Source organism: Otolemur garnettii, unplaced genomic scaffold (genome assembly GCF_000181295.1).
Source record: "Otolemur garnettii isolate 467f Iridium unplaced genomic scaffold, OtoGar3 scaffold00028, whole genome shotgun sequence".
Taxonomy (NCBI): Eukaryota; Metazoa; Chordata; class Mammalia; order Primates; family Galagidae; genus Otolemur; species Otolemur garnettii.
The window spans coordinates 14,167,836-14,195,835 of record NW_003852423.1 but is presented as its reverse complement, the minus strand read 5'-3'; the positions used below and the strand labels follow the sequence as shown (position 1 = coordinate 14,195,835).

At 41.1% G+C, this 28,000-nt stretch overlaps 1 protein-coding gene and 1 pseudogene across 1 annotated transcript in view; one reads left to right on the top strand and one right to left on the bottom strand.

Moving 5' to 3' along the window:
- The window catches only part of PDE1C (phosphodiesterase 1C), a 651,334-nt gene that overhangs the window by 58,208 nt on the left and 565,126 nt on the right, over positions 1–28,000 (top strand). The gene's annotated exons all lie outside the window — the stretch shown is intronic.
- LOC100957115 lies at positions 3–16,421 on the bottom strand (annotated as a pseudogene).

Below are 28,000 nucleotides of genomic sequence, written 5' to 3'. Positions count from 1 at the left end.
GTTCAGCTGTCATGATAACCAGTCAGAATCACAGAACGATGATTTGGAAGGGATCTTGGCAGTCCTGCAAGAGAACAAAGCCAGACAAACATGAACAGAATGAACATGCCAAGAGTTCTGCTACTGTTGTGTGTTGCCCGCTGGACTAGGGCTCTTTCTCGGTGGTTTTGGTCCTTTGGGATCTTGGGTTGACTTTAAAGAAGACAATACCTATCTAACCTGTAGGACCCAAGGAGCTTGTGTCGATGTCATGATAGTTGGATATGCTGGGAGTGAGAATATAATGTCTCCATCTCAGCTCCAAATGGATATTTCTAAAATAAAACTAAGGTGACAAGAGAAAAATACCTTCTTCCATAATAGAATTTCATAAACTCCTCTGAGCTCTAAGTCCTTTCATGTAAGACATTTAAGCAGTTTAAAATCAATACACTCAATGATTAAGTTACAAGAAAAACAAAGAGAATGGAGATAATACGTGTACTCTAAGGGAGCTTAGAAAGTGTATCAATCAAGTGTCATGTGAAGGCCTTAGTTGGACTCTGATTTGTACCAACTAAAAAACAACCAGCCAGGTCTGGTGGCTCACGCCTGTAATCCTAGCACTTTGGGAGGCAGAGGCAAGCAATGGCATGAGGCCAGGAGTTTGAGATCAGCTTGAGCAATATGGTGAGAACCCCGTCTCTACAAAAAAATTTAAAAATTAGCAGGCATGATGGTGCGAGGAGGCCGAGGCAGGAGGATCACTTGAACCAGGAGTTTGAAGCTGCAGTGAGTTATGATGGTGCCATTGTACTCCAACCCCAGCAACAGAGAAAGACCCTGTCTCAAAACAACAACAACAACAACAACAACAACAACAACAACACCTGTTAAAGAAGAACCCAGCAGCCATTTATGACATTTAGGAGATGATTGGATATTAGAACGCTGAATATTTGATGATATAATATTAAGGCATTGTAGGAATTATTCTTAACTTGGCTTATCCATGACAATATATTGTGGCTATTTTAAAACAGAGGGACCATTTATGTTCTAAAGATACATACTGAGGCATCTAAGATAATACGATGTCTGAGGTTTACTTCACAAAGGTGCAGGAGAGGGAGAGAGGTGGATGGAAGTGTAGGAAGGACTGAATTGGCTGTGGATTGATGGCAGTTGGTTCTGGGCATTGGGTGCATGGGGATTCATTATATTATTTTGTTTAATTTTGGTTATGTTAAAAAATCTCTAAAAACAAACAAACAAAAAGAAGATAATACAAGGATTGCACAAGGCAAGGCATGGTTAAACAGAAAGAAGATAATACAAAGGATTGCACAAGGCAAGGCATGGTTAACAAAAAGAAAAGAAGATAATACAAAGGATTGCACAAGGCAAGGCACAAGGCAAGGCATGGTTAAAAGAAGATAATACAAGGATTGCACAAGGCAAGGCATGGTTATTGTATCAGATCAGGACTATGAACAAAGTAAGGAGCATGTTATTGTCCATGGAGTGAAGGAACTTATTGCTAGTTGAATAGTCTAAACAGGGTTTCTTTGGGATCCACTTTGATGAATAGAGGATGCACAGCGCTAATTGATAAACGAATTACTTAATATATATTATAAAGGCCTATTTTGAAAGTATTTTGCTCTAAATGTTATTTATTTATTTAGACAGAGTTTTGTTCTGCCACCCAGGCGAGAGTGCTGTGTTGTCATTTCAGCTCACTGCAACATCAAACTCTTAGGCTCAAGCAATCCTCCTTTCTCAGACTCCTGAGTGGCAGGGACTACAGGCACCTGCCACAAAACTTGGGCTAATTTTTCTATTTTTAGTAGAGAAGGGGTCTCGCTCTTGCTCAGGATGGTCTCGAAATCCTGACCTCATGCAATCCTAGAGTGTTAGGATTACAGGTGTGAGCCATGGCACTCCAGCCTCTAAGTGTTTTTAGAAAATACTTTTCCAGAGAGTGAAAAGTTAGCTTTAGCCCACACATTTCCAAGTGAATTTAATTTTGGATCACCTCTCTGGGACCACAAAGGAGAACCATAGCCTGACCAGCTTTCTCTCCCACTCCTCCAGGGCTCTTCCTTCCTCATCATCACCTATGACTTTCCAAGGACAAACATGTTGTCCAGTGGAAAGTTCTGAGCCCTTGGCCTGAAGGGCCTGAGTAGCAGGGATAAGACTTATTAGACTCTGTGTGCCCAGCCACAGAGATGGATTGAACTGATTTGAATCACATTTAGCCCTGTGTGTGAGCCTTCTGTGATATCCTACAACACTCCCAGGAGGTCCCAGGTAACAGTAAGGCCCGCCTCTGTGGAGGTACCTAGAAAAGTCCTGGTGTTAGAATATGAGTTTGAAGCAATCCCCCTTGAAGACCCGTTCCATTGACGATTTCTCTGATGGTTTGATGCCCCCTGGTGGCTCTGTTGGGCTGACTTCTGCAGGGAGCAGGCTTACTCAGTGCTTTGGTTGTGTGAGAAGATTTAGCATTAGGGTGACCAGATTTTAACTTTTGTAAAGCGGGACAACATGGCGGGGGAGTGGGGCAGGGGACGCGGCAGGGCAGGGCCTGACAACAATGCAAACTTTGATAAGCAGTTCTCAGTAATCACTTCTCAACAATTATTTGTTATTATGACAGTTTAACATTATAAAATTAACAAAAATAATATAAAACTCATATTCTGGAGAAATAGCCACATGGCAGCCGAAAACCGTATATTCCCTTCCTGTTCTCCTGCCCGTTAGTGCATTCTTTCCAAAAATCAGGACTTTTTAAAAACGCTGGAGGACGCGGGACAAATTGTTAAAAAGCAGGACTGTCCCGCCAAAAGCGGGATGTCTGGTCACCCTATTTAGAATACATACGTGCTCATAAGTTTAAGTGACATCCTGGAGCTCTGGTCACTTACTGCTCTTTAATCAGAGCCTGGACAGTATGGACGAGCTGACCTGCATATGGTAGGATCCCGATGGTGCAGATGCATGAACATGTAATAAGAGCTTCAGGCTTAAGATACAGCCTTTGTTGGACAATTAGGGAGTCTTACTACCCCAGATAAGAAAAGGTGGGTTTATTGCCTCTGGAAGGCCACTGTTAAAACACACTTTTGTATTTTGAGTTAGGCAAAAAGGAAGAGTCTTCATGTGGGTGAAGAGTAAACTGACATTAATGGTACTTTTGTGCAGTACGCCAGCACCTATTGTGTTCCAGGTGTTGTTCTTTCACATACCTTTCCGTCTTTAAGTTCGGCCACCATCTTTTCTAATATTATGAGCTAAAATTGATTCCAAATGCAGTCCTATTTCACCGGTAAATTCTTTCACAGTTATTAGACCATAGATTCTGATTTTCCCTTTAGTGAACAATGATTGCCACGTCTAGTCTGCTCCCATCTCACAGGCGCAGCCCCTCAGTGACGTTTATTAGGTGGAACAATCTGTTTTAGGATTGGACAAAGGTAAGGATGCTTCCTCTGTGGGGGTGACGATGTAGTTTCATCTTGTTATATCGCAAATTATCGCAAACATAGTGGTTTAAGACAGCACACATTTATTATCTTATGCTTTCTGTATTTTCACAAGATTGGCACGGCTTAGCTGGGTCCTCTGTTGAGGGTCTTATGATGCTGCAAAGTGTTGGCTGGATTGTATTAACTGAAGAACTGAGGAGGTTTTTAATTTGGAAAGGAGAATTTTTTTCCCCTTAAATAGTTGCATGCTATGGGTGGCTGGGAAGCAGAGCTTAACCAGAAGCCAGAAACATGTGCTTTGAGGGAAAGACAATAGGAAAAGGAATTTAGGCTGATTGGGGTGGCCATATATACATATTCAACAGGCTTAGAAGCCATGAATATTTATGAAAAGAGAATCATGTGAATGCATAATCAAGCTTTTTGCCCTTTTATGGGGTCCATGTTCAGAAAATGATGAACTGCTGGTGTCAAAGGGTGAAGGGGAGGACATGAAAACTGTCTCTGCACATGCTCTGTAGACTGATTAAAACCACTCCCTGATTGATGGGTTCATCAGAAAAGAATGCTGTTTTGTTGTAGAGTTGAAACCTGCCAGTAGGGAAGAGTAGATCATGGGGCTGGTTTCTGTTTAACCCTTAAGAATAAAAACCTGATGGCCATTAACAATGGAGGGGGTATAATGAAGGGTGTTTGACTCCCCCTCCCTCCCACATCCTGCCATGGCTGAGAACTCAGTTTTAAGGTTCCTCTGGGGTCTCCTTGGTGGCTTAGGATTTTATTTTAGTTCACAACTGCACTGTTATCTGGAGAAGACTCTCCTTCTAAGTTCATTCAGATTTTTGGCAGATTTCATTTTCTTGCATATGAGTGAGGGTTGTAGCTTTTTGCTGGCTCTCAGGTGATGCCTGCCCTCAGAGCTTGGAGGCCACCTGTAGGTCCCTGCCATCGGGCTTCCTGAACATGGTGGCTTACTTCAAGCCAGCAAGAAGCATCCCTGACTTTAGGGAGGGCTCTCACCTGATTAAGTCAGGCCCACCAACAATCTCCCTTTTAGGAACTTAAAATCAACCGGTTTGGGACCTTAATTACATCTCCAAAATACCTTTGTTTTTGCCACATTCTATTGGCTAGAAACAAGTCACAGCCCCTGCCCACTTTCAAGGGGAAAGGATTATACAGAGCATGACCACTGGGGACACAGATCTATGTAGGCTGTCTTAGATTTCTGCATGGCACAGTAAGATTGTTTTTGATTCTTTCCTATTCCAAGAATATAAAAACTGCAGGGTCTATAAAGACAGGAACTGGTCAAAAGAATCCCACTCTTCCTTGATTGCTCAAAAACAGTCAATACCATATACTACCCAGGTATTAGCTGTGTGCCTCGGGCATTCCTTCAATTGCCCAAAGTGTTCTCAGCCTCATGGCAAATCATATTCCCTGGGCTGTAGACTGAGGGGTTCCCTATCCTGTACAGCTGGGTCTCTGCTGTTCTGACCAGGCTAGATCCTGGGTGGGTTGTGGTGATTAGGGGTAAGGACTTCTGATTCTTTTAAAAACATTTCTATTGAGGTATAATTTATTATCATAAAATTTCCCCATCTTTAGTGTACATCTCAATTTTAGCGCATTTATACATTTAAACCATCACCTCATTTTAGTTATAGAATGACTTTTACCCTAACAATTTCCTTGGGCCTGTTTGCACTCAATCCCTGTTTCTACCCCTAACCCCAGATAGCCACTAATCCCTTTTCTAATTCTATAGTTTTGCCTTTTCTAGAGATTTTATATAAATGAAGCCACACAATATGTAGCCTTTGGTTCTGATTTCTTTTATTATGAATGATGTTTCTGACATCCATCCATGTTGCTGCATGTATCATTCATTTTATCCTCTTTATTACTGTATGGCATTCTATTCAGAACCGGCTACATAATCTATAGGCCCAGAGCAAAACAAAAAGGACAGGTGCCTCGTTAAAAAAAAGCAGGAATAGACTGGGTGTGGTGGCTCATGCCTGTAATCCTAGCACTCCGGGAGACTGAGCTATGAGGATCCCTTGAGGTGGGGGGTTTGAGACCAGCCTGAGCAAGAGCCAGACCTCATCTATACTAAAAATAGAAAATAATTAGCTGGGAGTGGTGTTCCATTGCTTGACTACCTTTCTCATCAGCCACTGGAGCAGCACACTGTGGCTTGGCTGGGGGTGGGGAAGTTGAACTAGGCAGTTTCTTTTCTCAATGGCCCACTGCCCCAAACCATGGTGGCTAAATGACCCCTTCATGCTGGGATGCACTGGGTACTAACCTGTGACGCATGTCCTATTAGATTTCACTTACAAACACAATTTCAAAGATAGATTTGTTAAGAATTTCAAGATGATCACCACAGAGCATTAGGCCCTAAGTTCAGGGTGCTTCTGAATGTGGGGCCGTGTGCCACTGTGCTGATTATACGCCCAGGAAGCTGGCCCCGGTTTTATGGGAAATGCACCATTTTGTTCATGCATTTACCAAATGATGGACATCCAGGTTGTTTCTACTTTGGGGCCATTATGAACATTTGCTTATGAGAGTCTTTGTGTGGACATGTGTTTTCATTCCTCTTGGGATACCTGGAAATGTAATTGCTGGGCTGTCCGAGGGTGTTTAACTTAAGAAATCACAAACTGTTTTCCACAGTGAACGTACCATTTTACATTTCCACTAGCGATGTGTGAGGGTTTCTTCACATCCTCACCAACACTTGTTGTTATCTGTTTTTTAAATTATAGCCATGCTGCTTGGGGAGTGGTGGTATCTCATTGTGGTTTTGATTTGCATTTTCTTAATGACCTCTTTTCATGCATTTATTTGCTACCCATATATTTTCTTTGCTAAACATCTTAAATCTTTTGCCCACTTATTTTTAAATTGGGTTGTTTGTCTTCTTGTCGAGCTGTAAGACTTTTAAAAATGTGTGTTCTGGATACAAGTTATATTTCGGTTATACTATTTTGCAAATATTTTCTCCCAGGCTGTGACTTAGCTTTTCTTTTTTCTCAATGGTGTCTTTTGAGGAGCAAAATCTTTTAATTTTAATGAAGTCCAACTTCATTTTTTTTTTCTCTTATGTTCTGTGCTTTTGGTGTCATGTGATACTTTTTATTACTCCTCAGGGAAGAAATTTGGGCCATGGTGACAGACAGTTGCCACCTAGTTACTTGACTTGGATGCTGGAGAGCAGGCTTCTCTTGATTCTGTTATATTACAGAAGCACAGAGCAGAAATGAACATGATTTTTAGGCTAACCAGGAATTGGGAACCCCTCCCTGCTTTCCTCCCCACTGCAGACATATGGCCTGTGTCTGGGGAGAGGGTCATGGGCGCTGCTTAGGGATGGCTGATAAAAGTCAGGGCCTGATGGTTCCACTCTATACATGATGAAGAGAAACATCACCTAGAAATTTTAGGGATGGGGGGAATCCTCAGGCACTGTGTGAGGGATTTTCCCAGAAGGTCTCATCTATAACCACAACATAATGGGGATGGTTTGAGGCTGAAGCTCTAGGGTTTTTAGTTATTCTTTTTTTTCAAAATCTGAGCATCATTCCAAGATAATGATTAGCATTAACCTCAGTTTTAGCTAAAATTGCAAGAGAGATGATAGATATAATGCTTATAGAATAAATGATGGAAGAGTGACTCAGGAAATTTTTATATTATTGGTACTTCTCCATTAGTTTAAAAAAATATTTATTGAGTACTGTTAGGGCGGCATGGTGATGGTATGAGGCAGTTGCAGAAATAATTAAAGCAAGCAAGAGCAAGTAAAGTTTTAGCAAGAAAAAAAAAGTTTATTTTTAATGACTTACAAAGCAAGGCCTTGTCCCAGAGACTTCAGGTGGCATGGACAACACAGTGCTTGGATGTTATACACAACTTTTGAGGGGCATCAGTTGCTTCTTAGAAGCTTCCCAGGGTCCTAATCAGGCTGTTCCCGAAACAACCCAATCAGTATGACCACACATGTCTGCCCACGTCAGAAAGCCCCTGGGACTTTAATTAGCCTCTATTTCAAGGCAACCCACCTGAAAGGTCTTGCACCTGCAGGAAGGGTCTCAATTAGCCTCATTTCCATTATGGCCCAGGTCAGCCTCGCCCAAGCCAGTCTGAAATACTCTAATTGCATCCACCATCCACCTGGCTCATGTCTACCTGCCTAAAACTAAGTACCTATTAGTGGCAGGCACTGCTCTGGGCCCTCTAGATGTATTTGTAGAATAAAGTAGATGAAAATCCTTGCTTGTCTGGAGTTACATTTCAAGAGGGGGCGATAGAACGCACGTAAGAGTAATAGAAATTATACAGTATATTAGAAGTCATAAATGCTATGGAAAAAAGTAGCAGGGATACTGAAGATGTTTCATAAACATTTGGGGTGGTCGGGGAGAACTCAGTGAGGGGGTGCTACTTGAGGTGGGAAGTGATACCTGGAGAAAGAGCAAAAAAGAGAGAAGCCTCAGTCAGTGCAGGACCCAAGGTGGTGATATGTCCAACACACTCAAAGATGTGTGTGGGGTCAGGGTGGAATGAACAAGGAAGTGTGAGACAGGAGATAAAATTAGACAGGAGATGGGGCCGGATAACGTACCTAGCATCCCACTGTTAAGTTCTTTAGTTCTTATGTGAACCAGGACAAATTTTGTGCAACAGTATCTAAATTTCCATTGCATTGGAGTATATAATAGTTACATTTCCTCAAATTATTTTCTGAACAGTGCAGGGAATTTAGTGTGTCATTAAATGACTGTGAACTTTTTAAAGTGGCAAGTGATAGTGTGTGGATGATAAAAGATAAATTGATTTAAAATATTATTACAGAGCTGCCGAAACAGCGACTGTATTGCCCTATGAACAATAGAACAAAATTTACGCACAAATACAAAAGTGCCCCTATATTTTTTGAAATGTGTTTCAAATTAATTAATAAAAAATAGAGACAGGGAAATTATAAAGGATAACTTTTTACAAAGCAGGCTTCCAAGGAGGAATTACAGTGTTACTAAAATGAAGACATAGATTTAAAAAGCAACTCACCTGAATATGCAGGTTTTATATACAGATAAGATGCACACATAGAAATATTTTTACGTAAACTTGAGTAATATGGAGTAAGAAGGATGGTAATTCAAAGGGAATATCTCACTGTGTGCTCTGGGAACAGTGGTTCCACGTGTTTGGGAGAAGGTGAAGCTTGAACACAGTAGCTCTTATGATGGGCTGGGCTCGCCCTGGGTGGTTTGTGTACCAGCCTCCAGTTATGGGTGAGTAAAAGATCGCAACAAGGTCCACAAATCAGGTGGCAACGTGACTCTTAGCAAAGGTAAGGAATATGTGGCTCAAGACTCAATTATGATCAATCATTTCAATCAGACTGATGTTCTTCAAGTCTTGGGGTCCTACATTATCAAAATCGGACGTTTAAATGGAAAGTAAAATATCCTGCCTTAGATAGACATTTCTGGCTTTTCTTACTGATAGCTGAGGCAGATCCAGAAGTAATTCTGGTTAAATTGACCTGCTTCTGCCTTTCCTAATGTTCACCTTCGCATAACTGGAAGCAACCAGTAGTTTGTGCCCTCTAGTGGCAGAAAATTTGCAACATCCTGTAGTTATCAGTCATAGGAGCCCTTTTTTTTTTTGCAGTTTTTGGCCAGATGGACTTGAACCCACTCCCTCCCGCATATGGGATCAGCGCCCTACTCCTTTAAGCCACAGGCGCCGCCCATAGGAGCCTTTCTTATTTAAGGAGAAACATCTGTAGACAGCTGATCTAGTGTAATAGCTAACATTTCTCTTTGATAATAGTGCATTTTTAATGAACTTACTTGAACGCTAAATTTGTTTTAAAAATAGATAAGTACTAAAACTTGTGTGGACCACTTCTACAGGATAATAATAACATTTTTGAGGTTCTTACTATTTTAAGTATTGTATATTTATTAATACATTAATCCTCATAACGACTTTGTGAGTTCTTAAGTTCCATTTTACTAAAAGGGAAACAGAGGCACAAAGAGGCTTAATTCCCAAGGTCACACAACTAAGTAAGTAGAAGGGTGGGAATTTAAACTTGGTGGTCTTTTTTCATATTCTGCTTTTATCTCTGACTACACCATATCATCACTTATGTGGCTGGGTATACAGTTGGTGTTATAATATGTAATGCTTGATTCTATAGTGTTGACAGTTACTTTCAAACACTTGTTTTTTAAAAGCAAAGCAAGATTATTTATTTGTATAGATATATATGTACCCACAATATTTAAAACATATGAAGTAAAGTATATCATTTAAAATATATCCTTTAAGGACAGGCATACAAAATGGTAGAATTATATATATGAAGCAAAATACCTTATTTTGATTTTATAAAGGAATTTTTTTTTTTTTTTTTGACACAGAGTCTCAAGCCTTCACCCTGGGTAGAGTGCTGTGGCATCACAGCTCACAACAACCTCAAACTCTTAGGCTTAAGCAATTCTCTGGCCTCAGCTTCCCAAGTATCTGGGACTACAGGCGCCTGCCCCAACGCCCAATTATTATTATTTTTTTGTTGTTGCAGTTGTCATTGTTGTTTTAGCTGGCCCTTGCTGGGTTCAAACACTCCAGCCTCAGTATATGTGGCCGGTGCCCTACCCACTGATGTATCAGTGCTACCCAAGGAAAATTATTTGAAGGTTATTTTTGTGGTGATGTATATATTTCAATAATGACATTTGCTGTTATTACTCAAGTTGTTCTTCAGACTGGGATTACACATGTAAAATTCTGCATGTATTAATCTCTTTTAGTCTAAGCTTCTTGAGAGGAGAATTTGGTGTCTGATTTATCTTTGAGTGCCAGTAGTGAGCACTGTATTGATACTTGTAAATGAATGCATGATGAATAAATACATCGGTTTGACTTTCTTCAAAGTTGTATTCAGAATACTGACAGTAAACACTCATATGGTTACTTTTCTAACTGTTCTATATGTACAAACGAATCTACAGCAGCCTCATAAGGCAGGTGCTATTATTACCATCTTACAGGTAAGGAAACTGGGGCAAAAATTTTAAATAACTTGCTCAAGCTGGTAAGTGGCAGTGCTAAGATTCCAACCAGGAAGTCTGGTCCCAGAGTTCATGAGTTCAGCTGCCATGCCACCTGCCTCATGCAAACAGCCTTGAGCTGGCTCTGGCTGTGAGTGTGTTTGTAGAGCTGTAGGGTACACACTGGAGGATTTTGCTTACATGGAAAAATTACTGGGCATGGACTCCTTTCAGCCCTGGGGAACTCAAACTCCGTATGCCCCTCAGAACAGAAGTCACTGTGCCCACGCCCATGTCCCCAACTGGCTCCCGCTCTGTGCTGTCTCAGTGAGTGGCACCAACAGCCTGTTGTCTGGGCTTTTTCCATCTTTTTCTCCAGAGTTGTCCCTGGTTCACACAGCATGCCAGTGTGATTATAAAGAATAGATTTTATCTTTTAGAGCATTTTTAGGTTGACATCAAAATTGAGCAGAATGTAGAAACCCCCGTCTCTCCTCACCTCTCCTCCCACAGCAATTTTTTGAAAGCACAAACACCACTGTGGGACGTTCCGCTTAAAATCCCTTAATAGCTCAAACCCATCAGTGTGTGCACGCTGCTCTCCATTGCTAATGAGCCTCGTTCTGCTCTCATAGTGACAGACTCACACTTGTGTCAAGGCTTTTGCTCACCCTGTTCCTACAGCCTCACATCTCTCTCCTCTCCACACCTGCCCCACAGTCCCCTATTCACTTCTCTTGTCTCTGGGGCGACTTCAGCATCCATGAAAGTGATTGAGTCAATATTTGGGACTCTCATTTCCTTGATCTCCTTAACTCCAAAACCCTTTTGCTCTGCCTAAGCCTGCTACCCACAAAGTCATCTGCAGTAATGGCTCTTCTTTGCAGTCTTGACTTTTGAGCATCCTGCTGTCTGATTCTCTCCTATGCCTCCCCCTCCCGTGTTTAGGACCCGACTCAGGCAAGTCCCAGGCCTGACTGCAGCACCTCTACTTCACTACCTGGATCCCCTTCTCATGCCCTCACTTCCCCCAAATCTCTTGCTTCTCTCGTTTCTCTGTTGCCCTTCCCTAGAAAAGATCTACCAGTGCCCCTGAGCAGCTGCCCATTGCTGGAGAAAATACCATTATCATGACCTTAAGAAAAGGTTCCTTTCAAATGTAAGGCCATGCATAGATCCCAAATGGCCACCCCGTACCTCAGATGGCTCTACTGCAGCTCCTGCAAACTTTCTTCATTATTTCTCATCTTGACCTTGACAACCTGGGCCCCATGTTCTCCTGCTGCTATGGCCTCATTTCCATGCCTCTTTTGAAGGTCAAAAGCTATGAATTCCTACTAGCGCTATTTATTTTTTATCATTTAATAAATAATTTATTTGCAAATCAATGTGCATACACTAAACCTAAAAATTTCAACAATCAAGATGTTAGTAATCCATAAGCATGTAGAATGAGAGACTCCATTTGTGAATTTAAGTGTTGCATAAATAGCCATTCATTGCAGACATACACTCTAAATCAGGGGTCCTCAAACTTTTTAAACAGGGGGCCAGTTCACTGTCCCTCAGACGGTTGGAGGGCTGGACTGTGGGCCCCGGGACAAGTCGGCTGCTAAGCAGGACAGGCAGCGGCGGCAAAAACACCTGGTGTCCTGCATGTGGCCCGCGGGCCATAGTTTGAGGACGCCTGCTCTAAATGTACTTCATTTATAGTCTCATTTATGCTTACCAACTCTCCTCTAAAAATATGGACACTACTTGTTTCCAGCTGAAGTATTCTAAGTTCCAAATAAAGCTTGATTGTATTTGAGGACCTCCAAAGCTGAAGTACTGATCATTTCAGCCATTCGTTTCCTGCTTATACAAGGGGTAGGCTGTGTGAGCACATATAGTTGTACAAAAAACTCATCCCTCGGATCTATTCTAAACTTACAGCTGACTTTATTGTCCTCATCTAAATGTGTAACAGCTCACACGTGGGAGGAAAGCATTGGGCCCTTAAGTCAAGGCTGTTACTGTCACTATTTTGCTGAAGGTTCTTATTTAAATATAAATCAAGAAGTTAATTTACAGTTTCAGACATTTTATTTTTTACTTCAGAAATTAAAAAACAATTTTTAATTGGCCCACAATAATCACACGTATTTGTGGGGTACAATGTCATGTTTTGAACCCTGTCATTGTGAAATGATCAAACTGAGGTAATTAGCATATCATCAATTTAAACATTCATCATTTCTTTGTAGAAAGAACATTCAAAATCCTCTCTAGCTACTTCTCATATTCAATATACTATTGCTGACTATAGTAACTCTACTATGTAATGGAACACCAGAACTTATTTCTTATTATAACTTTGTACCCATTAGGAAAGGTTTTATGTGCAAATAATGGCCAGAAGTTCTACCCATAAATTCTGTTTTCCAGAAGCTAAAGCATTTTACAGGAAAACAGTAAAAATCTTAAAAGGCACTGAGATTCCTCTGCTGCTACGTCACTGCTAGGTTAGAAACCTAAGGCTTACTTATGAGGAACTGGAAATTAGAATTGAGCGTTTGCCAAAATGGAAATGATGTAGTGTCACCTCGGGCTCAAATTACTCAACATCCCCAATATCTACAACCACAGAAAGCAGTATCAGAAAGTGATATCAGAAAGTTAAACCAGGTCAAAATAGTCCAGCAGAATTAGGCTTCCTAAAATAGTTGACTATTTTAAAACGACACACGAACTTTATGGGCGTGAATGTATAAGGCCATTATGTTCTAAAATGCTAATAAACCAAAACAGGAAATACTGAAATCAAATTAAAAGATTATTTGAGGATCACTATCATACATATTGTTAGTTCCTTAACGTATCCCCCCCAAGACATTTTACTACAAATAAATTTTACATATTACTAGCCATGAATTGTTGCCATTAGTTATTACCCAAAGTAATAACTGGTACCATGACCCAAATGACATTATCAATTTATGAACACAATTTGCTCCTGTATTTAATAATTTTCATGATTCACATAAGCACATCAGTGAAGATTTAACTCTGAGATGTAATCTATAAGGACTGTTTTGCAAACAACAGTGTAGGAGACATGTATTTTTAATCACCCTTGAGTAACCTTATGTAAAAAATAAATAATTGAGAAGTCCTAAGCCTCTAAAGGAGATTTTCTCTTCTTTCCTTTTTTTTTACAGCACTGTTAAAACTTTTATTTCATACCATGCAAGGTCAATTACAATCTAAAGGAGATTTTCAAATGTGCAGGTAGAAATGGTTATAGACAATGAGATATTTTAGGCAACATACTCCAGGTCCGCATCCTTCTCTTCTTGTATCTGCTTTCCTTTACAGGCACGAGGGGCCCAGATACGATGAATGTTTTACTCGACTTCTTAGATGTCCTGAACTTTCTGTAGGTCTTCATTTTTCTTCAATTTGTTCATAACAAGATTAGCTCGGCACTTCTGTTCGATCTCTTTGACTTTCTTCATTGCATCAACACTTTTATTCCACAACTCTCCCTGGCATTTGATAGGTTCATTTCTACATTTTTCAAATTTAGATGAATTAACTTTTTACACCAGCTGCTTTATGGAATGCTTTTAGTTCACTAACCTTGTGAGGATCGCACTTTTTTTTTCATGGAGAACTTTCTTTTTTTTTTTTTTTTTAAGAATTTTTTTATTAAATCATAGCTGTGTACATTAATGCAATCACGGGGTACAGTGTGGTGTTTTCATATACATTTTGAAATACTCTCATCAAACTGGTTAACGTAGCCTTCATGTCATTTTCTTAGTTATTGGGTTAACACATTCATACTCTGCTTTTAGAAGGATTCACTTGTACCCTTGTAGGATAAACCATAGAAGTGACCCCTCCAATCACCCACCCTCCCCTCTCCCACCCCCCTTCCCATATTCTAAATCTATAATTAGGTTATAGCATTCCTATGAAAGCTATAAATTAGTTTCAAAATAGGGCTGTGTACATTGGATACTTTTTCTTCCATTCTTGAGATACTTTGCTAAGAAGAACATTTTCCAGTTCCATCCATGTAAACATGAAGGAGGTAAAGTCTCCATCTTTCTTTAGGAAATAATGCATAATATTCCATGGTATACATATACCACAACTTATTAATCTATTGAGGATCGCACTTTTAAAAGTTTTTACGGCACTTGGATTGACAGAATCTGAGAGGCTTGTAATAGTGGCAAACAAACAACATGCCACAGCCAGGGTAGATGGGCCCCAAAGGGAAGTGACACTCCCAATATGCGTGGCCCTTACCACACACCAAGCTTGAGAGGAAGTTGAGGGATACTTTAGAGTCCCAGGTTGTAACCCATCTTTCTAGAAGAAAAGTGATGCATAATTTCTGGATAATTCATAGAGAATTTACAACTTTTTCAGTTAGTTTTAAAATGAATCTTGTTTATCAAATTTCAAAATTCACTGGTTTCTAAAACTGGCTGTAAGAAAAGGCCCCAAACCTAGGCAACTATCAGAAACACATAACCCAGCCCAAAAAGGCACTTCAAAGAATTTTAGAGTTAGTTTCCAACTTAGGGGAGACAACAGATTCCACTAAATCCCAAAGAGCACTTTTTTTTTTTGACAGAGTCCCCTGGGAAGAGTGCCATGGAGTCACAGCTCACAGCAAGCTCAAAATCTTGGGCTCAAGTGATCCTCTTGCCTCAACCTCCCAAGTTAGCAGGGACTTACAGGCACTTGCCACAATACCCAGCTAGGTTTTTCCTATTTTTAGTGGAGATAGGGTCTCGCTGTTGCTTAGAGTGCCATGGCATCACAGCTCTCAGCAACCTCAAACTCTTGGGGTCAAGCTATTCTCTTGCCTTAGCCTCCCAAGTAGCTGGGACTTACAGGCTCCCACCACAACACCTGGCTATTTTTAGAGATGAGGTCTTGCTCTGGCTCAGGCTGGTCTCGAACTCATTAGCTCAGCAATCCTTCCTTCCTCCTCTGCCTTCTGGAGTGCTAGGATTGCAGGCATGAGCCACTGCATCTGGCTCTGAAGAGGATTTTTTGTGAAAAAGGGCCTGGTATGCTAGAGATTAGACTACCAAGATAATTCCACATTTTACTAGGGAGCCTTAAAAACTTAATTTTGCAATTTTTGGCCAGGGCTAGGTTTGAACCTGCCACCTCTGGTATATGGGGCCAGCACCCTACTCCTTTGAGCCACAGGTGCCGCCCTGCTACTGAGCCTTTCACAGCAGATCTCCCTGATCACACACAGAGCCAGGCCTTTATCAGAGGAAAGGGAAATACTATAGACTTGTGACGTTTTCTCTGTTGTTCACCAAACCATTCATCTGAATTTTCTTCTGTCTCACTAATTGTTCTCCTTCGAGATGAGGAAGATGGTCTAGAAATCAGCATCAACGATGAAGGTTTCTCGTCTGTAGCTCTCGCACAGGATCCTTTGATCACTCCCACCTTCAAGGTGACATTTGTTTTCACTTACAGATGTGCCTGAGTCTGATAATTCCTGCTGAGTAACTGCTACCAAGTTTCTGTAGACCATTGCATATATTTTCCTGTGCTCTTTCGCAGAGAAGCTTGGCAGAGAAGCTAGGACCTAGAAGATCATTTGAACAATATACAATATGTTGTTTCGTTTCATCATATAATCATTTCTTCATAATATATTGGCCAGGATAAAATATAACCTCTTTCATTGTATAAGTGTCTTTTTGTGCACTGACATAAAGTTCAGAGGCAATGGTTTTGGTCTAACCAGGGTCTCCTGCTCCCAAGCTGGAACCTGCAAGGTGGTTACATCAGCAGACACAGACATGTTGGTACTGCACCTCTGTCTGCCCCTCTCCATGCGGGGGTTTTCATGCCTGGAGTTATTGGGGGAGTGGGGGGTCCCTTGAGGCTTCCTAGTTTCCTTAACAGGATGGGAGTCCGATGCCCTGGGCCTCTGTGACCATTCGACTCTCTGGGCCCAGCTGCGGGGGAGCCCTGAAAACACTAGTACTGGGAGGAAGGGGGCTCCCGGCGGCAGGACCTCGGTAAGCAGGGTCAGGGCCACCCCTTCCGTTCTGCTTCTGGCTCCATCTTCCTTCCAGTCACACGGTCACTCATGGAGCCCAGCTTCTCCTACTAGCTCTGTTTCTTTACCTCCAAGACTCTTTCTCAACATTTCAATCAGGCTTCGGTGACTCACTCTACTGGCATGGCTTTAACAAAGCCTTCAGTGCCGTGTCTGTCTTCATCTTATTCAATCTTTCAGCAAAAAGGGACTGCTTCATTTTTTAATTTTTTAAAAAGTTTAAAATTGTGCTAAAATACACATAATATAAAATTTGGTATCTTAACCTTTTTTTAAGAGTATAGTTTAGTAGTGTTATGTGCCTTCATGTTGTTTTGCAATCAATCTCCCTAACTCTTTTCAACTTGAAAAACCAAAGCTCTATGCTCATTAGAGGGCAACTTGTAAGTCTCATGTCTTCCCATCCCTGGTAAACACTATTCTACCTTTGATTTTTATGAATTTGACTACTCTAGGTTCCTCATCCAAGTGGAATCATACAGTATTTGTTTTTTAATGACTTTTAAAGTTTACTTATAACACTTCAAAGTTCATTCATGTTATAGCATGTCTCAGAAATTCCTTCCATTTTAGGACCGAATACTCCATTGTTTGTATATATCAATTTTTTTTTATCCATCTAAGCAACTTATGATGCTTCCACCTTTTGGCTGTTGTGAATAATGCTGCTAAGAACATGGGTGTACAAATATTATAACTCTTTGAGACTCTGCTTTCAATTAGTTTAGAAATATACTCAGATGTGATATGGCTGAATTATAGGATAATTCTATGTTTAATTTTTTGAGAACCCACCATACTATTTTTATTGTGATTACATCATTTTACATTCCCAACATATACAAGAGTTCCAATCTTCTACATCCTTGCCAACATTTCTTATTTTCTATGTCTTTTTTCTTTTTTCATAGTAGCCATCCTAGTGAGCATATGGTGATACCTCACTGGAGTTTTGATTTGCATTTTTCCAATGTTAGTGATAGCAAGCTTTTGTTCATGTACTTCTTGCCCATTTGTGTATCTTTGGAGAAATGTCAATTCAAGTCCTTTGTTCATTTCGTTTTCTACACTTTTTTTTTTTTTTTGAGACAGAGTCTCACTCTGTTGCCCTAGGTAGCATCCCAGGGCATCCTAATAGCTCACAATAACCTCAAACTCTTAGGCTTAAGCAATCCTCTTGCCTCAGCCTCCTGAGTAGCTGGAACTACTACAAGCATGCACCATCATGCCTGACTAGTTTTTCTGTTTTCAGTAGAGACACGGTCTTGTTCTTGCACAGGCTGGTCTTAAACTCCTGAGCTCAAGGTATCCACTGGCCTCTACCTCCCAGAGTTCTAGGATTACGGATGTGAGACACTGCACCCAGCCCGATGGCTCATTTTTAAATCATGTTATTTGTTGTTATTGAGTTGTAGTCTGTATATTAACCTCTTGTTAAAAATTTTTTATTTTCAAATATTTTCTTCTATTCCTTAGATTACCTTTCCACTCTTCTTTCTTTGTGTCCTCTACTGTATGGAAGTTTTAAATTCTGATAGTCTAATTTGTCTATTTTTCTTTTGTTGCCTATCCTTTTAGTATAGTATCCAAGAAATAAATTATTGCCAAAACCAATGTCTTGAAGCTTTTCTCCTGTGTTTTTTTTTTTCTAAGAGTTTTATAATTTTAGCTGTTATGTTTAGGTCTTTGATCCATTTTGAGTTAATTTTTGTATATGGTGTAAGGGTCTAGTTTCTTTTTTTGGAATGTGAATGTCTAATTTTCTTAGCACCATTTGTTGAAAGGACTCCACTCCCTAATTTGTGAAGCACCTTCTTTCCTAGTGCTCTGACTCCTCATGCTGCTGCTTTTCCTCTTACTTCAATGAAAGTTCCTTCTCCGTCTATTTTGCTGGTTCCTCCCTGTCTTCCCATCTCTGAAGACTGAGTCTCCATAGGCTCCAATGCTTGTCCCTCTTCCTTCCCTTCATTTCCCTTCCCCTTTGCATCTCTCCTGTCTGTAAGTGAGCTCATGCAGTTCCATGGCCTCAAATACTGGTAATTCCCTATTCTCTATCTCCATTCCAGATTCTGCCCTGTAGGCTCACACATTGACTTGGCTTCTTGATATCTGTACTCGGATGTCTAACAGACATCCTAAATGCATGACTATTGATTACCCAAGCAAAATAGTGTCAGTTCTAATTCTCCATCCCCCTCTTTACTCATCTTCCAGAGAAAGAAGGTGTAGAATAGTAAACACTATTTAGCAGCAATTTTTTTCATTCTACTACAGTAGTTTGGGTCTCCCAATTAGCTGCTTTTATAACATGTTCTTCCATATCAAAGTATTCACAGTCCTAGTTTATTTGCAGCCATTGGTTATCTGTCTCCCTGACTAGACTATCACCTCTAGTGTGTATGTGTACCTTGTTCAAGATTGAATCTCCAGTGCCCAACAGAGTGTATGGTATGTAGTAAGGGCTGGATAAATGCTCACTGACTGAACAGATGAATTCCCTGGTAGTAGAGTATGAGGCTGTTTAGAGGGGAGAAGACCAGAGGCAGGGAGCCCACTTAGGAGTCTCTCTAGCTAGAAGTAATAAATACTTGCTAGGAGCATTGAGGTGGAAAGGAAGAGAGAGATAAGAAACATGAAAGCAGAATGCATGAAATATGAATGTATGGGGATGAGAAAGGGAGGGGTGTAACATGACTCAGGACTTGTGCAGAAAGTCTGCTTCAGTGGTGTGGCTAGGGACTTGTTAAATCCTCTCACCAGAGCTGTTTAATATTATTTGTTGAAACACCATCAGCAAAGACGTGCATTAGGCAGTTCCTTATTTTCCCATAGAGAATTCTCTACTTACCTATAGAAAGTTTCCTGTAGGTAGCTTCTAAAATCAAGTGTATAATTTCATGTTTGAAGGTAGTATGAGATACCTGGATGTGGTGAGGGAAATCCCATTTTCAAAGAGCTAAAGAATATTTTAAGATCCCAAACTACACCATGTTATTCAGGTCCAATCTTTGATCATCTGGTTTTGGAAGTTGGTCTGTTACTTAGCTCCCCCCTCCTTTTACAGATGTACACACATTGGCTTAATTTCAGTGAACTCCCAGTTGAGAGAGTCACTAACTCGAGACCACATGATAGTTCCTATTTTTGTGTCAATTATAGTAAGGTTATAAGACTTATGTTTCTAATCACTAGTGCCAGCCTGTCATTTTTCCATTTTCTACACATTTATTTGACATAATAGGGGCAAAACGCAGTAAAATATTCAAATTAAGTGCATAAACAATCTCTCTTTAATGGATTAAAGTGGGGATGCTGCTGAAGTTGAACTATGAGTTGGAAAATGGCATGATAGCTTGTTGGATAATGTGCAAAAGATGCCTAACCTTAGGGGATCTTTTATTCAATATTCATACCCCTGCTATAAAGGGGTATGAAGAAAGTGGAGCTTTACCTATATTTTAGGAAATTTGAAAGTAATCCCATGTAATATCTTTAATTAGAATTTCTTACCTCCATCAGACCATCTCTTCCATTGTCTATGTTCATTACTTTGATAGGAGTTTGTTATGGACTAAAATGTGTCACCCTCTCCTGCCTCAAATTCATGTTGAAGCCCTAACCCCCAATACCTCAGAATTTGACTATATTTGGAGATAGGGTCTTTAATGAGATAGTTAAAAGAAGAGGATATCAAGACATAGGCAGACAAAGAGGGAAAGGCCATATAAAAACAAGACAGCCATTTATAAGCCAAGGAGAGAAATGTCAGAAGCAACCAACCTTGCTGATGTTTTGATCTCAAACTTCTAGTCTCTGAAATTGTGAGAAAATACACTTCTTATTTCTGCTGTTTAAGCCCCCTAGACTGTGGTTCCTTGTTGTGCTGGCCCTTGTAAACTAACACAGACCCCTTTGGCCAAACATGGCTAGCCTCACTGAGATATCTTGATATGCATCATAGGTCTCCCCAGCCTCAGAGTTGGGAAAGGCAGTTCCCTTGGGGCCCAAGTGAGGAACAGAAGTTATGAGCAGGTGGACAGTTCATTCAGGGTCACATGCTCAGGGAGAGGCCAGACTGTGGACTGGTCACACACTGTCTCCTTAAGAGATTTGGATATGTCAATTTCTTAGTCTATTTGAGAAAATTCTGTTCAGGGCATAAAGTCTTTGAATATATCCATATCACTTGCAAACAAAGGCTAATCTTTTATTTATTTATTTATTTATTTATTTAATTTTTTTATTGAATGGTAACTATGTACATTAATGCACTTCTAGGGTACAGTGTGAGGTTTTCACATGCAATCCGAAATACTTCCATCAAACTGGTCAACACAGCCTTCATGTCATTTTCTCAGTTTTTGTTTTAAAACATTCACATTCTACTCTTAGAAAGATTCACTTGTACCCCTGTAAGATAAACCTCAGAAGTAATCCCTCCAATCCCCCTCCCTCCACCCATACCCCCTCCCTTCTCCTTCCCCCCTCCCCATATTCTTAGGCTATTTGGTTATAGCTTTCATATAAAAGGTATAAATTAGTTTCATAATAGGGGTGTGTACATTGGATACTTTTTCCTCCATTCTTGTGATACTTTGCTCAGAAGAACATTCTCCAGCTCCATCCATGTGAACATGAAGGATGTAAAGTCTCCATCCTTCTTAATGGCTGCATAGTATTCCATGGTGTACATATACCACAGTTTGTTGATGGCTAATCTTTTTTTTAGGTTACATGATGTTCATAAATGTTCACACAAATGGACAAAATGAAAGTAGTTATAAAGGGGAGTGCAGTGGCAGGGAAGGAAAGATTTTACAAATCTACACTTAGATTTCTGCCAAGAGGCATAGAATATAAAAAAGGTAAAAAATTACAAATCCTTTTTAGAAAGAAGATTTTCTTATCTCATTGTAAAAGTAATAGGTATTTATGGTATAAAATTTGAAAACCAAAAGTTTGAAGAAAGAACATATATCTCCTATCATCTTACATTCAAAGACAACTAAAAAATATCCCAAAGGTTACCTATAAGGTTGCCATACATAAGAAAAATATGAGGGGTGGAGGAAGATGATGGACCAGAAGGACTGTTCAGCTGAGCTCTCCTAGAATGACTAGGAAAAAAGAGAGAAGCCAGCCATACTTGGCATGGGGACCTTACCTGGAGTCGTAGCTCAGGGAGCACAGTAAGAAGATGGTGAGCTTGATACGGTGTATGATCCTGAGTGGTGGAAATCTGATGAATTAGGCAATTGAGTATAACTGGCAGGGATCAGCTGTTCCCTTCCCCCTCAACAGAGGTCTGTGACAGGCGGAAGGCCTTCAGGAGTTTTCAGTTGTTGGGAGAAGCTGCCTATTGAGGAGAAAGCTTGAAAGAGTGGGTGAACACAAATGGTATATAGCAACCGGATTTGAATGCTGGTTGAAGTGGACTTGCCATAGATTTGATGGTTGGTGAGGCAGCCATCCTGAGAAGGTCTTGGTGGCTAGGGGGGTGCCATTGTGGGAAGATTGCAAGAAGGTCTTAGCAGGGGCCTAAAGCACAGTCATCTTAATTCCTCCTGCTGGGATCAGAACTCTACTCTTGAAACAGGCTGAGGGACTCCTGTAACCTATGGGAACTGGAGTTGGGGGGGAACTGTGAGACCTATCCCTGAAAGATTCTTGTGACCTTTAAGAGTCCAACCTGGCAGGATCTGAATGCTGAAGAAACAATTGGCAATCACTGAAGGCAACTAAATTAGGAATAAGGACCATAGAGGGTGCTGGCTATGGAATGTGTCTCCTAAAAAACCCATAGTGACATCTGGTGTCCCACTGATATATTGCAACATACTGTCATCAAGAATAAGGGCTTCTGTTTGAAACAAAGGAGTAAGTGAGAAGGAAAAAGGAGGACAAAGAGGTGAACAAGAAAGTACACATGAGGAGGAACCAACAGAAAAATTCAGGCAACATGAAAAACTAAAACAGAGGTACTTCCCCAAGGGACCATGAGGCAGCTACAGCAGAAGACTTCACCTATAAAGAATTAATGGACTTGACAGAAAGGGAATTTAAAATATGGATGATTTGGTTCAGCGCCTGTAGCACAATGCTTACAGTGCCAGCCACATACACCAAGGCTGGTGGGTTCAAACCTGGCCTGGGCCAGCTAAACAAGAATGACAACTGCAACAAAAAAAAGCTGGGAATTGTGGCAGGTGCCTGTAGTCCCAGCTACTTGGGAGGCTGAGGCAAGAGAATAGCTTAAGCCCAAGAGTTTGAGGTTGCTGTGAGCTGTGATGCCATAGCACTCTACTGAAGATGACATAGTGAGACTCTGTCTCAAAAAAAAAATGTATATATGGATGATAAAGACAATAAAAGGAATGGATGAGAAAATGGAAAAACAAAACCTAAAGTCAGATGAGAGATACCTAGAATATAGAAAGGATATGGAGGAGCTTCAGGAAATGAAAGAGACAATCAGGGAATGTAAAGATGCAGTAGAAAGTATCAAAAATAGGTTAGACCATGGAAAAAAAGAACCTCAGAGATAGAGGATAAAGTTTTTGAGTTAACCCAGGTAGTTAAAGAGGCAGAAAAAAAGAGAAAGGAAGCAGAATAGGCACTTAGAGAACTACAAGACCCCATGAAGTGTTCAAACATATGAATAATAGGAATTCCTGAAGGGGAAGAAGATTGTCCCAAAGGAACAGAAGCCCAACCAGAGACTATCATAAAATGAAAACTTTCCAAGTTTTTTTTCTTTTTCTTTTTTTTTTAGAGACAGAGTCCCATTTTGTCATCCTTGGTAGAGTGCCGTGGTGTCACAGCTCACAGTAACCTCCACCTCTTGGGCCTAGGTGATTCTCTTGCCTCAGCCTCCTGAGTAGCTGGGACTATAGGCACTCACCACAATGCCCAGCTATTTTTTGCTGTGGTTTGGCCAGGGCTGGGCTTGAACCCACCACCCTTGGTATATGGGGCCAGCACCCTACTCACTGAGCCACAGGTGCTACTCCCAAACTTCCCAAGTTTTACTAAAGACCCTGACACATTCCTTTTGGATTGATATTGAACCCTGGGCTATCTTGACTCAAACAGAGCCTCTCCAAGACACATTATAATGAACCTGCCCAAAGTCAAGATGAAAGAAAAATTCTTCAAGCAGCCAGGAGTAAGTGCCAACTGACCTACAGAGGCAGAGCCATTAGGATGATAGCAGAATTTTCAATTGAAACTTTCCAAGCCAGAAGAGCATGGTTATCCACCTTCAACATTTTTAAACAAAACAATTTTCAGCCCAGAATTCTGTATCCTGCTAAACCAAGCTTCAAAATTAATGAAGAAAGTTTAGTTTTACTGAAGAGATTTGAATATGAATTAACTAAAGTAAATGTACCTTTAATGTTTATCCTTATGACTCAGTTTTTGAAAACCTTTCATTTAATCATTAATGGGTGGTTAATTTTATTTTTACTTTCTGTGTCTGCACCTGAAGCAGTGCCTGTTCCATGAATTCAAATGTAAGATTTTAGAACCCTTCCTCTTTAAATTTATGTTTTCCTTTTTGAAATGGCAAAGTGTGTAATATTTTTCAACAATTTCTGAAAATGCTCAGTTTGTGAAATCAGTTCAGAAGGCCTAACCTTTTCCACTCATTTAAGTATGGAAGAACAGAAAAATGTTAATGTGTTTATTTTAAAATTGGTAAAACTACAGGGCAAAAACACTTCTACAATACTACAACTGTCTAATATTTGTTAAGGGCTTACTACATGCCAGACACTTTCCCATGAACTATTTTGTTTAATTCTCACTCTAGTCCCACTATTTAGGTAGCATTTCCTCCATTGTACATGAGAAGAAACTGAGCCAAAGGAATTGAATCAACTTTCTTGGGGTACATAGATGGTAAATGGCAGGCTCCAAAGCATATATTCTTTTCATTACATAGCTCACCATCTTTTTTTTTTGAGACGGAGCCTCAAGCTATCCCCCTGGGTAGAGTGCCATGGCATCACGCTCACAGCAACCTCCAACTCCTGGGCTCAAGCGAGTCTCCTGCCTCCGCCTCCCAAGTAGCTGGGACTACAGGCGCCCGCCACAACGCCTGGCCATTTTTTGGTTGCAGCCATCATTGTTGTTTGGCAGGCCCGGGCTGGGGATTCGAACCCGCCACCTTAGGTGTATGTGGCTGGCGCCTTAGCCGCTTTAGCCACAGGCGCTGAGCCAGCTCACCATCTTTTGATGAATAGGATAGATACTCAAATAGTTTTTGGGCTCCTTTAATGGGCATTCAGTTGCAAAGAGCATGCACAAGTAGACCAGGTGTGATGATAAAATGATCAGGCTCATTTTGTGGGTGGTTATGATAATCATTCTGATCCTTTTGTAGTCACATACTTCTATTAGGTACTGTGTGTATCCTTGGGAGGGTGTAGATATTTGAAAGACTACCCTGAAAAGGTAATCTTTGCAAACCACTAAAATATAGCTAAATCTTATAGCCATAACAAAAGCTGGGAGCCAAGTGCTGTGATAACAATATGAGGGCCCAAATCTTGAAAAATGTGCAGAAAAGTAATGTTTGAAAATAGTTTCTTTTTTCATCTTTTTTTTTTTTTTTTTGAGGTAGGTTTTGCTATGTTCCCCAGGTTGGTCTTGGACTTCTGGGTTGAAGCAATCCTCCCGCCTCAGCCTCCTGAGTAGCTGAGATTACAGGGACACACCACTGCACCTGACATTATCCTCACTCTTTTAACTTGATGCCTGTCACTTACTCTCTGGCTGTGACCTTGGTTTACTTAGACAATAATTTTGATATATGTATTTCCCAGATAAGGTAGTGGCAGGAGGCATCATGACAGCCCTTGGATCCTGAAAGGTGTGGTCCAATGGGAGAAAGAATAGAAAGGGATGTTGGGGTGCCAGAGTAAAACCTCACTTTTTTTTTTCCTTCAGCCCCAGTGTGAGCGACCTTTCAGGTGGCAGTGCTTCAGCTCCCCTGGCAGCCCTGTGCCTCACCAAGGGGTAGGACAGTCCACAGCTCTCGGCCTGTTGGGGTTTTGAAGCTTCTTGGTCTTGGATCTATACAATACTATTAGCTCAGAATTTCAGGTGGTCAGGTCCAGTCCCAGACTTGGGAGCCATCGCCCTTTTTCTTGCCTCGCAAGCCTTCACTTCTCTAGTTACCAAGTCCTATTGATTCCATGTCTAAAATATGCATCCCATGGGATCGCATCACCCACTTCTACCACTCGCACTGTGGTTCAGGCTGAAAAACCGGCTTCCTAACCAGCCTCCACTTCCACACTTGCCCCTCTCTCCCAGCCCAGTCTCCTTGTGGCAGTCACAGTGAACAGTTTTAGAACATAATTTGAACACTTATTCAGAGTTCTTTAATCTCCTTGTTATTATTCCTCGTGACCCCTAGTTTTCCCTTTGTAGCTCCTATCACAGTGTGTAATTGCATGTTCCTTTCTGCCTTTGTTTTCGTGTCTATCTTCTTTTTTTTTTTTTTTGAGACAGAGCCTCAAGCTATCCCCCTGGGCAGAGTGCCGTGGCATCACAGCTCACAGCAACCTCCAACTCCTGGGCTAAAGCGAGTCTCTTGCCTCCGCCTCCCAAGTAGCTGGGACCACAGGCGCCTGCCACAACGCCCGGCTATTTTTTGGTTGCAGCCGTCATTGTTGTTTGGCGGGTCCGGGCTGGGGATTCGAACCCGCCACCTTAGGTGTACGTGGCTGGCGCCTTAGCCGGTTGAGCTATAGGCGCCAAGCCTTCGTGTCTATCTTCCCGGCTGCCCTGCACACTCAATGAGGGCAGGGGTCAGGCCTGCTTTGTACGCTGGCGCAGATTGATAATAATCATTGCTGGATTTGAGCATGAGTGATTGAATCAATGTTGCACACCAGTTCTGAGTCACATTTCCAGTGCCCCCTTCAAGGAGTCACCCAGCCTCTTCTATGTACTTCTAGGGATGGAGCTTCTCATCACCCCTGAGGCTACCCATCCTGAGTTTGACAGGAAAGCAACACACTTAACCTCAAAGTTCAAACGAGTTTCCAGTCAAATACAGGCTGACTAGCTTCAGGCAAGTAAGTTTAGGATCTTGTTGAGCTCTGAGGGGCAGCTGGCTCAGAGCAGAGGTAACCGTCTTCTGCCTTGCCCAGGGCTGAAGTACTTTGTGGGTCAAGGGTGCTTTAGCTGCTGGGTCAGCCCCAAAGAGGCAGAGGAGCAGAGAGAGGAAGGGACTGTGTGTGAGCTGCAGGAAAATCTTCCCGGGACACTGATGTCCTTGCTTAATTGTTTTAGTTGGAAAATTCCCCTTAATTAGCAAATGGGATTCTCAGCTCTTTGGCCTTAACTTCCTTCCCATAGTGTTTCTAGGGACCATGGTATACTTTCGTTTTGGGGACAAAGCAGGTTGGAGGTAGATTATGTTTCCATGCCCTACCTCTGATCTCTCTCTTTGGAACTGAAGTCCAGAGTGGCACATATTGTGGCCTGAGGCTCCAGAACTGGCCTCAGCCATCTCTCAGTGGCCCAGCTCCTCACCTAGTTTAGGGTTATTTAATACAGACTCATCAAAATAGGTTGGCAAAGAGTTAGAGATGCAAGTGCCTTGTGAGTAAGAGATAAGACTGCTGTTTGAATGTATTGAGGCCATGTCCTTAGGGTTTAGCTCCTCTATTAAGTAGTAATCTAACCCTGTGATGATCTAAATTAATTTGATGTTTTCCCCAGCCTGCTTTAGAAAGTCTATGCTTAGCTCTGTGGGTTCACGAGCAGTTTTAAATCCAGCGCAGGCAAAGTCCTCCTCTGTTCTTCCTCCTTTGACTCTAGCAGATCATCAGCCAAAATACCTATCAGTGTAGCTGAGCCTTAGAACCAGTGAGATCTGAGTACAAGCTTGAATCAGCCACTTACTAATAGGGCCTTGCACAGTTGATGTGCCTCTCTGAGCCACAGTGTCTTCCCCTGCAAGATGGAAGTAATGGAAGTAGTTCTAGGGTCACTGTGAGGACTAACTAAAGTGTCTAGCACTGTGCCTGGTACCGGAGTAGGGGGCCCATACGCAATGGCACTTTTCCCAAACAGAACTTCCCATCTTCTGGGAAAAGTGGCCGAACATGGCTTCTGAATCTATTTGGTTGTTCTGGGAAATGTGATCAGCACTCTTTTTTTTTTTTTTTTTTTTAAATTTCAAAGCTGAGGTTTTTAATTCTTTTAAAGTAAACTTTTTTTTTTTTTTAATTGAATGGTAACTGTGTACATTGATGCACTTTGGGGGTACAGTGTGGTGTTTTTATACACAATCCAAGACACTTCCATCCAACTGGTTAACATAGCCTTCATGT